This window comes from Saccostrea cucullata, unplaced genomic scaffold (genome assembly GCF_032062105.1).
Source record: "Saccostrea cucullata isolate Sc308-1 unplaced genomic scaffold, CSIRO_AGI_Scuc_v1 ctg4028, whole genome shotgun sequence".
NCBI lineage: Eukaryota > Metazoa > Mollusca > Bivalvia > Ostreida > Ostreidae > Saccostrea > Saccostrea cuccullata.
Window position 1 is genome coordinate 19005 of NW_026931920.1, and position 10044 is coordinate 29048.

The window sequence follows — 10044 nt, forward strand, 5'->3', positions numbered from 1 at the left end:
GGAATCTGGTTGTGCAAATATGCCATGGCTTGGAGAACACTTCTTGCCATGTAATGTTTAGTCTCGCTCGCAAGTTTTCCTTCCAAGTCTTCACCGAATGATATCAAGATAACGATCAGTATTCAATCTCAAAGTCCATAAAACAATACAAAATGGGATCAGAGCAAACACGGACCTCGAAAACATCAGAGGTGGGATAAGGTGCCATGGAGGAGTGAACATTCCCTGCTGACCGGTCAGACCTGCCGTGTACTCCTTGTCATGATCAGGTAATAACGAAAAAATCAGTTGTCTATTCAGTGTATAAATAATGGACTAACTATGGTGGCATGTTTATGCCATCCACATAATATTTTGTCAACATAAGATAACACGTCAAGTCAAGCTTACTATCGCGTCAAGTTATGATAACTTTCTGGTTTGTCGTCAAACACAGACTTTTATCTTGTAGAGTCAAGATAAGTTATCGTATTTTTGCGATAGCTATCTCGACAGAACGAGATAATTTATTTTGTATCGCGATAAATGTTATCTCGTCATGTCAAGACAGCTATTGCAACAAAACGTGATAGCTTATCTTGACTTAACAAGATATGAAGTCAGTGTTTGTCGACAAACCAGAAAGTTATCTTGACATTGACGTGATAGTTATCTTGATTTGATATGATATGCTATGTTGACAAAAAATTATGTGAATGGCAGAAACATGCCACCATAACTAACAATAAGTGTGAAAAACTTCAGTCAGCATTTGACTCAATGATAAATTGTATTTGCTGACAAGGCCATAGAACGTACGAAATGATGACTTTAAACGAGACTGTTGATATTCTTGTTTTATCAACTTGTTTGTCAATAATTTACCTCATTTTAGAAATTGTTCATACGTAGAGCATGCTCTAGCGTATCGAATCAACTGAGATGTGTAGAATCCGAATGCAGGTGTTAAAAGTATATTGCTGTATAAGAAAGGAAAAGTTATGAGAGAAAAGTTAAAGTCATCACGTTCATCATATACCTTGGTTGTTAGATTATCATTCCTTACCAAGCCACTCTGCCTTCTTCACAGTTCCAAATGCCTCTCTGCCAATTTTCTTGCCAAAAAGTATATCTCTCATTGCTACCTTTGGTAACGAACAATATTCCATATCCATGATTTTGTTTCCATGTTCACTTACAAGCTCCGTTTTTGCTTCTGTATCTGCTATTGAGTCTGCTATTTGAGTAATGGAAGTTTCCTGGCTCATAAAAGTTTTTTTTTCTACTTTCTCTAGCTGTTCCCAAGTCACCGTCCCATGTTTAATATCCCTGGAGTACATTCTATTGACACATCTTGTCTCAAAGTCTTTGTAGGCACTATTTGTTCTGAATGAGGACCAATACAGTACAATATGGCTAGAAAATGCTTTCAAACGAATCTATGACAGTAAAAGAGATTGTGTCTCTTCTGAAGTTAATGCAACATTTGGTGTAGAAGTGTATACCACATTTTGCTATGTGAGAGTTAGAGAATCAGGTTGTCCTATTAAAGATGGGCCTGAAAATTCCGACTTGGTTGTCATTTGGACGGCAGTGGTGTATCTACAGTTTCTGTAACAGTATAGCTTGTGCTACTCACACAGCGGTATCCCTCGACTTAAACAACAGTGTGTTCTCCTGGTGTTCTAATTTTAATTACAGATACATAAGGACCCTCAAAAATAGATGTCCATCCGAAGCATTGGTTATTTATATTCTGGTTGTGGACTTGAGTAATCACATCTAATACAAAGATCACAATCAATTGTCCCATGGATTATGTCTGGTCAATATATAATCAGCTCTGTAGAAGTTCCGTTGTATGATCCGTAGTCTTTTTGAACCAAATAAGTTTTGTCATTCTTTACGTTTGTGAGCAAGAATTTATCATATTTAACGCAGTTGTACTCCTCATATAGCGTTTCTTCTCGAGACGATAACCTAAAGCAGTGTTTCATGGAGTTGCTTAATGGACTTTTACGAGGAGCGCTGACTTTTACAGTTGACGCTAACTTGTACACAAGGGCTATGTACGGTAGCTCCTTTATGATATTGATATTTAGCTCAACATTGAATTAAACGAAAATAAATTTTTTCAATGCACATAAAAGTTGTCCTTGAAGAAAACGACAACCACCCTATCCTCAACTCCCGGTCTTCACACGCCAGTGCCCCAAACACCATACTAGAGTCACATGTAATATTACTTGGCACAGATGAATAGCACGGCAAGATTTATAAAGATGTTTATGGTTTTTTTCATGAACTGTATTGCCATGGTTACTAAAAATAGAAAATTCTTTGAAATATTTATAAAATGTTCTTCCTACAGCTTTGTTCTGATTTCAATAAATTATGCCAATAAAATGACGAAATAAATGATCAATTTTCAATTTATTGCAGGAATTACTGTCGTACATTTTTAAGTTCAAACGCTACTTTTCCTTTTAGGTATAAACAAGCAGTGCAACAGCTTGTCATAGACTTCTTGTTGCATTATCTTGCATTATTTATTAATTTGGTCGCCCGCGTGGCGCATTGGTTAGAGCGTCTGCGCTAGAGATGCGAAGTAAGGAGTCAATCCTTACGTCGCGGGTTCGAATCCCACTGCGGAACGTGGAGACTGTTCCTTCGGATGACACCGTATAAACTGAGGCCCCGTGTCGAAGCAGGTGGTGGCACGAAAAATATCCCTCACTGCTCAAAGGCCCTGAGTGCCGAGTAAAGGACAAAATGTGTAGCCCTCCACCGGCAAGTGGTGGCGTCTCCATATGAGTGAAAAATTCTCGAGAGGGGCGTTAAACAACATACATTCAATCAATCAATCCCTTTTTAAAATCAACCAATGATAGGCTAGAGTACAAACAAAATTAAATTATTTTGTTACAGATCTAGTGTGATATTTTAACGTACCCGGCGTTGTGTTGTTATCTAGTGAACATTGTGACTAACCGGTGTGATCTAGTGTTACATTGTAACATACTTGGTGTTATACCAGTATTAATATTAATTGCTTCAAATGCTGGATGTTACTAACATTTTCTGGATGAATTAAAAACTTTGGTTGTCCCCTACCAACCGACTGGCAAAAAGGAAAATATTACTTCAACATTTTATTAACCTGAAGGGATTAAAAATTTGATGCATTTTTGGGGGAAAAAAAAGATAAAGACAATTTTTCGCAGACCAGTAGATGCTGAAATTTGTTGTGAAAAAAAAAAAAAATCCAAAAAAAAATCTGGGGGAAAATGGCGGTTATGAATTGCTTCAATGAAAATTTCACGTACATGTATATGTCACATTTAACAAAATGTTATTGTGAAAGATACAGTGAAATCAATACTGATCGGGGTTTTGGGGGACGGGTTGTTGTGTTAGGGTGAGTATATTGTCGTTGTTTTCAAGGCAAGGAGAGACCTACGATTTTGTAAATTAAAAAATATGTTTTTCTACTAATCATTCTCCAACCATGATATAAAGTCCCAACAAGGCAATATTTTTTTGTTAAACCTCAAAAGATTTGAACCCACGAAATATATGATTTTACAGTAGAAAAATAAATGATTTTACAGTAGTTAATGTAAAGTATGTTTACCTGAGAAGAGGCTCCATCCCACATCTGTACTATACATCCGGTCTCTGCTACAATTATTTCTCAGCAGACGACAGGATCTCAGACTGTTGTGATAGAACACCGCGACACACGGGGCCATCACACAACTCAGAGAACACTCTATAAATCCAGACACTTCAGGCTCAGATACAAAGCAGGATCCGTCCGTGGCTATCATATTATCCAGATCCGGAATAATCCTTAAATTCATTGTGTTTCTGTCTGTTTCACATGCAATAAACTCCATAGTTACCAAAATAAAAATCAAACCAAACTGTGTCTTGAACAAACCAGATCGTCTCGTACACTGTTTGTCTATCATCCCGTCTTTTAGATTTGATACTTTTATTTGAGTACTTAGAGCTGCTGAGGAGGATATATAACTGTACAGTGATAGGAAGCGGAATACAATTGTTAAAAATCAATGTTAAATCGTCATTAAAATTGTATGCGCTTGATCACCAATGCTGCAATACTTATTAAATATTCACACACTTAATTTCTTGCTCTTTCGCGCTCAGTTCATATTTCTGGAATAACTTTTCGAAAAAAAGACATGATACGAGTTGACGTGCTGGTCTTTCCCGTCTGCTAAATGCGATATACATTCACTACGTCAACATGGTCAAAGACAGACAAACCGCTCTAGATCCGGCTTCTGGTTTCTATTTTTAATTTATTGCCTAACCTACACAAAATGTACAAAAAAGAAAATCTAAGGTCATAGAATGCCTCAGTTTTAAACATATAGCTTTCCTTGCAGTTCAGTCCGAAATATCTGACATTTTTCAGGCTTTTTCATGATTTTGATATTTTACGTGCCGTGGTTTCTGGAAATCAGAGTCGTAATAAAACCTGGATATTTCGGACTACTTACGGTAATGCCATCGCAGTACAGTTCAGGCAACATTTTCCATAAATGTCACGGAATCCGATACATATAATGTTTAACAGTTTTATTTTTTAGCAAGACACTCTAGTTAAAAACAGCTTTTTGTGATCTTGAAGAGTATGTCCATCGCTTTTCACATCGGTATTTTTTGACATCATGTGACCCCCTGAAGTCACGTGGGCTCCGATTTTAGGTCAAAAAATGAAATGTCAAATTTAACCAAAAAGTGCAAGGGCAAGACAAACAAAAAATTAACTGCACAATGTTTTATGTTGTCTCTATGTATTTATACTTTCTCAAAAGTGATGCTCATTCAGTTAGTTTTCCGATATAATTAAGTAATTCAGCTAAAACAGACAGTAATGTTTGAAAAATAGGATATTTTCCTAATTTCATCACGAATTATAGATTAACTAAAGGATTACAAAGTAATGAGCATCACTTTTTGAAAACTATACAATAAAATAAATAATTCAAAATAAAAACCTACTTTTTAGATTGTCGCCTTGCCCTTGCACTTTTTGATTAAAAAATGAAATATTCGAAGAGTCAATCTAATAATAGTTTTCAAACGCATCACTGACCCAGCATGGGAGATAACTCTGGAGTACTTGATATAGTTTGTTTAATGTTTACCTCGTAAATTTAAAATAAATATACATGCGGGCAGGACTTGACTCTTTTTTTTACTAAATCAAACGGTTTGCATAAAAATTCTTGACATTTCTTTCTTTTCTGTGTATTCATTCTCCATACGTTATATACATTTAATGTCTTTCAAACCTCCCGCATTTCCTCAACGATGTGTATATTCACGTAGTATTACACACAAATAGGTATAAATATTGCCGATATATTTATGTAGAACACAAATGGTTAATTCAAATATAGCCTTCATTTATAATTAATTACATGTAGATATATATTCCCCTCTCTCACATCTGTACGCATAGGCCTCGGAAGAGAGAGGGGGGGGGGGGGGGGGGGGGGGGGGCTGAACCGTCCTTCTTATTTGCAAATTACTTAGTATATACATAATGTAGGCATTGGAATTTGCCTTTTTCTTTTGGCTTAGCCCCCAACCCCCAGCCCCCTTTCAATTAGCCCCCTTTTCATTATGCTTCCGACGCCTATAATACACACTTGTGTTAATATTTTATTCTTTCTGCATACGAGGTCATGTTCTACAATCGCTTTCAATCAGACCGCTTACTGTTAATTATTAAGGGATATAAACTAAGTTATAAGTTTAAGATACTAATTAGAAAGAATTGGGGTATACTCCTGTATTTGTGAAAGGGACAGCTATTTCATTTTGAGTGTGAGGGACTGGCAGATTTTAAAAATAAATACTTGCATCAGTGATCTCCCCCTCCTACGAATCAGATTTTTTTTTACATTTTTTTTTTTTGCATGTAGTATTTTTAATGAAGAGGGAAATAAATAAATAATATGTCCTTCATCTTATTGATCGGAAATAAATATTAATCTGTCCTTCATTGACATGAAAATGTAAAAAAAAAATCTGACTTGGGAAAACTCGTCTGCCCCCCCCCCCCCCTTCACTCAGAACAAATTGTGCTCCCCTATCCTATTTTGAATCAATTATGGGGATCTCTAGTCTCCTGTTTTTGGTAATATTATTGAAAGATAAATGAACACAATGCACATGCTGGAAATAAGATCTTGATGATCATGAGTACCCTCCACACAAAATAGTAAGAAAGTTAAGATTTTCGTATCTTAATGGCCTTTTCAACACCTGTACAGTAAATGTATGAAAAAGTCAAATTATTATTCTTCTAGAAAATTTATTAATAAACATTTCTTTTCAAATCCAATGACAGACTGTAGGAATGCTGAGCAGGTGCAAATTATTTCCATCACCTCATGTTCTTGTGGATAAAATGAATTCTGAAAATAGAAGAAAATCAGGAAATACCATTATTGAAAGTAATTTGTGTTTAAAAAATAAAATAAAACTAGAGCCGAGCTCGTTGCAAAGCAACGAGTAGGTCTTCCGTCCTGTTTGACCGGAAGTAACTTTCATTTGAAAAAAAAAGAGAAATGAAGTCAAAAAATGGTTTAATCCTCCAAATTTATGTTCATTTTTGCAAAATCAAGCCATTTTTGGCAACTTCCGGTTTGACCGGAAGTACCGTCAACGGACGGAAAATTAAGATTTAAGCTTCCAGTGACATATGATATCCAAAAATCTGTCAAGAACAACAAAAATATGCAATTTTTGACTACTTCCGGTTTGACCGGAAGTGACGTCCCCGGATGTATTTTGACAAACTCAATAGATAAAGCTTGACATTTTGAACAACTTTGCTTATTTGACGTATTATAAATTCTCAATACTTTTTTAGATATTAAACAAAAACTTTCAAGAGCCCTAGATCCCTAATTTTAGGGGCCAGCCCCTTTTTAATGATATCAAATGAAAGCGCTTGTAATTATGCACAACTTTTATTCAACATGTCTTAACAAAATATTTTTAGTTTTCAAGATAAAAAGGAAAATATCTGTAAATTTTCGCTCTTTTAGGCTTTCTAATTTTTGACCCCTATATAGCGCCATTTTGAATGCAGAAATCGAAAAACAAAAACCAATGTGCACAACTTCAATCCTTCTGTTATCTAAAACAAGTAAAATTTCTGCTCCAGCTTTTGTGGTCTCTAGGCCTTTATCCGGAAACGAAAGCCTATGAATTTTCGTTTAAAGGGGAATAACTAAAAACCGGAAGTGACTTTTTGAAATTTTAGTCATTATTCTGATAGAGTTTATAAACGTCTATAACCTCTGAAAATTTGAGCGAAATCCGTTGAGAAATGAGTGAGATATAAGGCCTCAAAGTTGGCGTCTAGGAAGTAGAAGAAAAAAAAAGAATAATAATCTTTACCAACAGAATCAGTAGAAGGTCTTCCGTTTGAAACGGAAGACCTTAAAAAAAATTGTTGGAAACATTTAACAGAGAATTTACATACATGTGTAGCGTGAAGCGGTCACCAATCCAAAGGTTAAACAGGCTCGCCGTTGCTTAACTTGCCTGAAATAGAGGGAGACCCTTCTGCATCACCAGAAAAGCTAGCTCACTGGCGAGGCACTACAAGTTACCTAGATACTGTCCGCTACACATGTTTTCAATTCATCTGTTATTTTTATTATCAAGTCTTTGCAAGGTTTATAGCATATATTGAGCATACCATTTTCCTTAAATGATGGATTAATTTGCTGCCTGAATGAATCCATTTGTCCAACATCTGGGAAGAGCTATGCCTACAACACAATATATATGCAGTTATATGCTATGAAATTACTAAATATACATTGTAGGATAAAATGGCATTAAATTTTGCAAAACAAATTACGCTAGTACATTTATATTGTAGTGAATTTATGTTATTGACATAAATGAAAAAAAAATGTGTTACAAAACTTCTCTGGGAAAGTGAAACTGATATTAACAATATTTATTGATAGAATATTTTCTATAAAAAGAATTCTAAGTTTATTCTTTAACAAAATGAAAAAAAAACATATATGTAAAGCATTTGAAAACTTTGAAAATGTGAAATGCTTTAAAAGTATACATACCATTTGGAGAAATGATGCATTTTTTATTTTTTCACCGTTTAAGCCTGAAACTCTGGACAGCTACAATGATAAAAGTGTTATATAAATATTTTTATTGTACATGTAATCTCAACAAAAAATGATTTTTTCTTACATTAATTTAAAAATTCTAGAAAATTACAACCTTAGATCTGAAGTGGGGCTTTTATGTTTTCAGCACAATGTTACGGATATTTTTTTTTAATTGTGTAGCATATTTGTATGTCAAAATACATCATTGTTTGTTTAGGCCTAATCACTACTGAATCAATGACTGAAACAATGAAAACATCTCATTTAATTTAGTTTAAATTTGTGTTACTGATGATCTCCATTATTACACATATTGTCTCAAAGAAAATGAGCTTATTGACAGGAACTCAGTACATATTTAGTGCAATTAATTTTTAATAATTCTAAAAAGTGTGCAACTTAATTAGTATGGGAGGGGGGTTGTTACACACAAGGTACCGCATAATTAAGTTCACTGACTGTACTAATATATTTGAATGAACATGAACATACTCGGTGTTTTTTATGTTAACAAAAGCATTTCTACATATTGTAAATCTATACATGTACCTACATATGCGTATACATACCTGGCCTCGAATTACAGTGCAGTGATTGATCTACGGAGGTAGAGCTGGTGCAAATCGTCTCAGTTTTCTGCTATTTTCCGAAATAATGCCCTCATATCCTTGTAAAAAGAAGAAGGAATGCCTTGTCTCTTATTTTAACCCTATTTTCTTTAAAGATTGTGTGGTTATTGCATTTAAATCCACTGCAAATCTCAGCTGATGTCGCCACGTTTTTAGATGTAAACAACATTCCGTGTCACCGAGTGCAAGCGCTTGGCTGAAGCCGAATGCAGACAAACGACACATTAAAAAGAGAATTATTTTAAAGACATGCTATTTTATATACGAGTTAATCACTAATTATTTTCTATTTAAACATGAAGATATTGTTGTTTAATACAAATTGTTGCTAAAATCGGTAAATAGTTAGTTTGAGCACCATTTCCTTATATGGATCAATCAGGGCGGAGCAACTGTCATGACGTCAGACCTCATTATGACTTCATTACCATATTTTTTTCATGTGTTGCCTTCACGTAGAACCTACGTCGTATGACATCATAACTAGTGAATGTGTTCAGCCTGTGCTAGATCCATTATGACGTCATAATTAATTCAATGTCATTTCCCGTACTTTACAGCTTCAGTATAAAAATGGTAGAAAATGCTGAATTTTGAAATTCACAGAATTCATTTTAAATTCATGCCGAAATAATCTTAATTCGATTTATATATTTTTTTTTAATATAATGCTTAATGAATATATTTTTCTTGAATTGAGAAACCTGTAGGCACCTTTCATTTAATAAATCTTGACCTTAATATTAAGTTGACAAATCCAAGACTATCTTGTGTGATGAAATTGCCATGTATACAACTTACTGTAATAATGTAAATGGTATGTAACTACATGTATTTTGAAGGATTGCAAAAATCCTTAAAAAAATCGGTAGTTGCCAACTAAATAGTGTAATATCTTGAAGAAATGTGTCTAAGTCAAAGATGTACGTGTTGTAGATTGTGTGTACGTTTTGTGATATCTATCATGAAATGATGTGCATTCCTTTTCATAATTATTTGTTACTTATTCATATTCAAGGAGTTTTATTACAATTTCTTTATTAAATATGATCTTTTAAATTAAAAGTACATTTTTTATAAACATTTTTAATTTGAAAGTAGCCCCAAATAGTCATTTAATAATAAAATCCATGTAAGTGCTAAAAGGTCAAGTATATTAGCATTGATTAATAACCTATCTCTCATTAGTTAAAGGCGAAAGGTATAAATTTTAATCACATTTTGTAATCATTTGGGTATGT

The 10044-nt window shown here is 34.2% G+C and overlaps 1 long non-coding RNA gene across 1 annotated transcript; it reads right to left on the reverse strand.

Annotated features, from left to right (window-relative positions):
• Window positions 1–6151: 6151 nt before the first annotated feature.
• Window positions 6152–9046, reverse strand: LOC134234017 (uncharacterized). The gene is made up of 4 exons (XR_009985103.1): window positions 8744–9046; window positions 8124–8183; window positions 7733–7805; window positions 6152–6437 (listed from the first exon to the last, which is right to left on the reverse strand). It is a non-coding gene; the product is annotated as an uncharacterized LOC134234017 (long non-coding RNA).
• Between the last annotated feature and the right edge of the window lie 998 nt (window positions 9047–10044).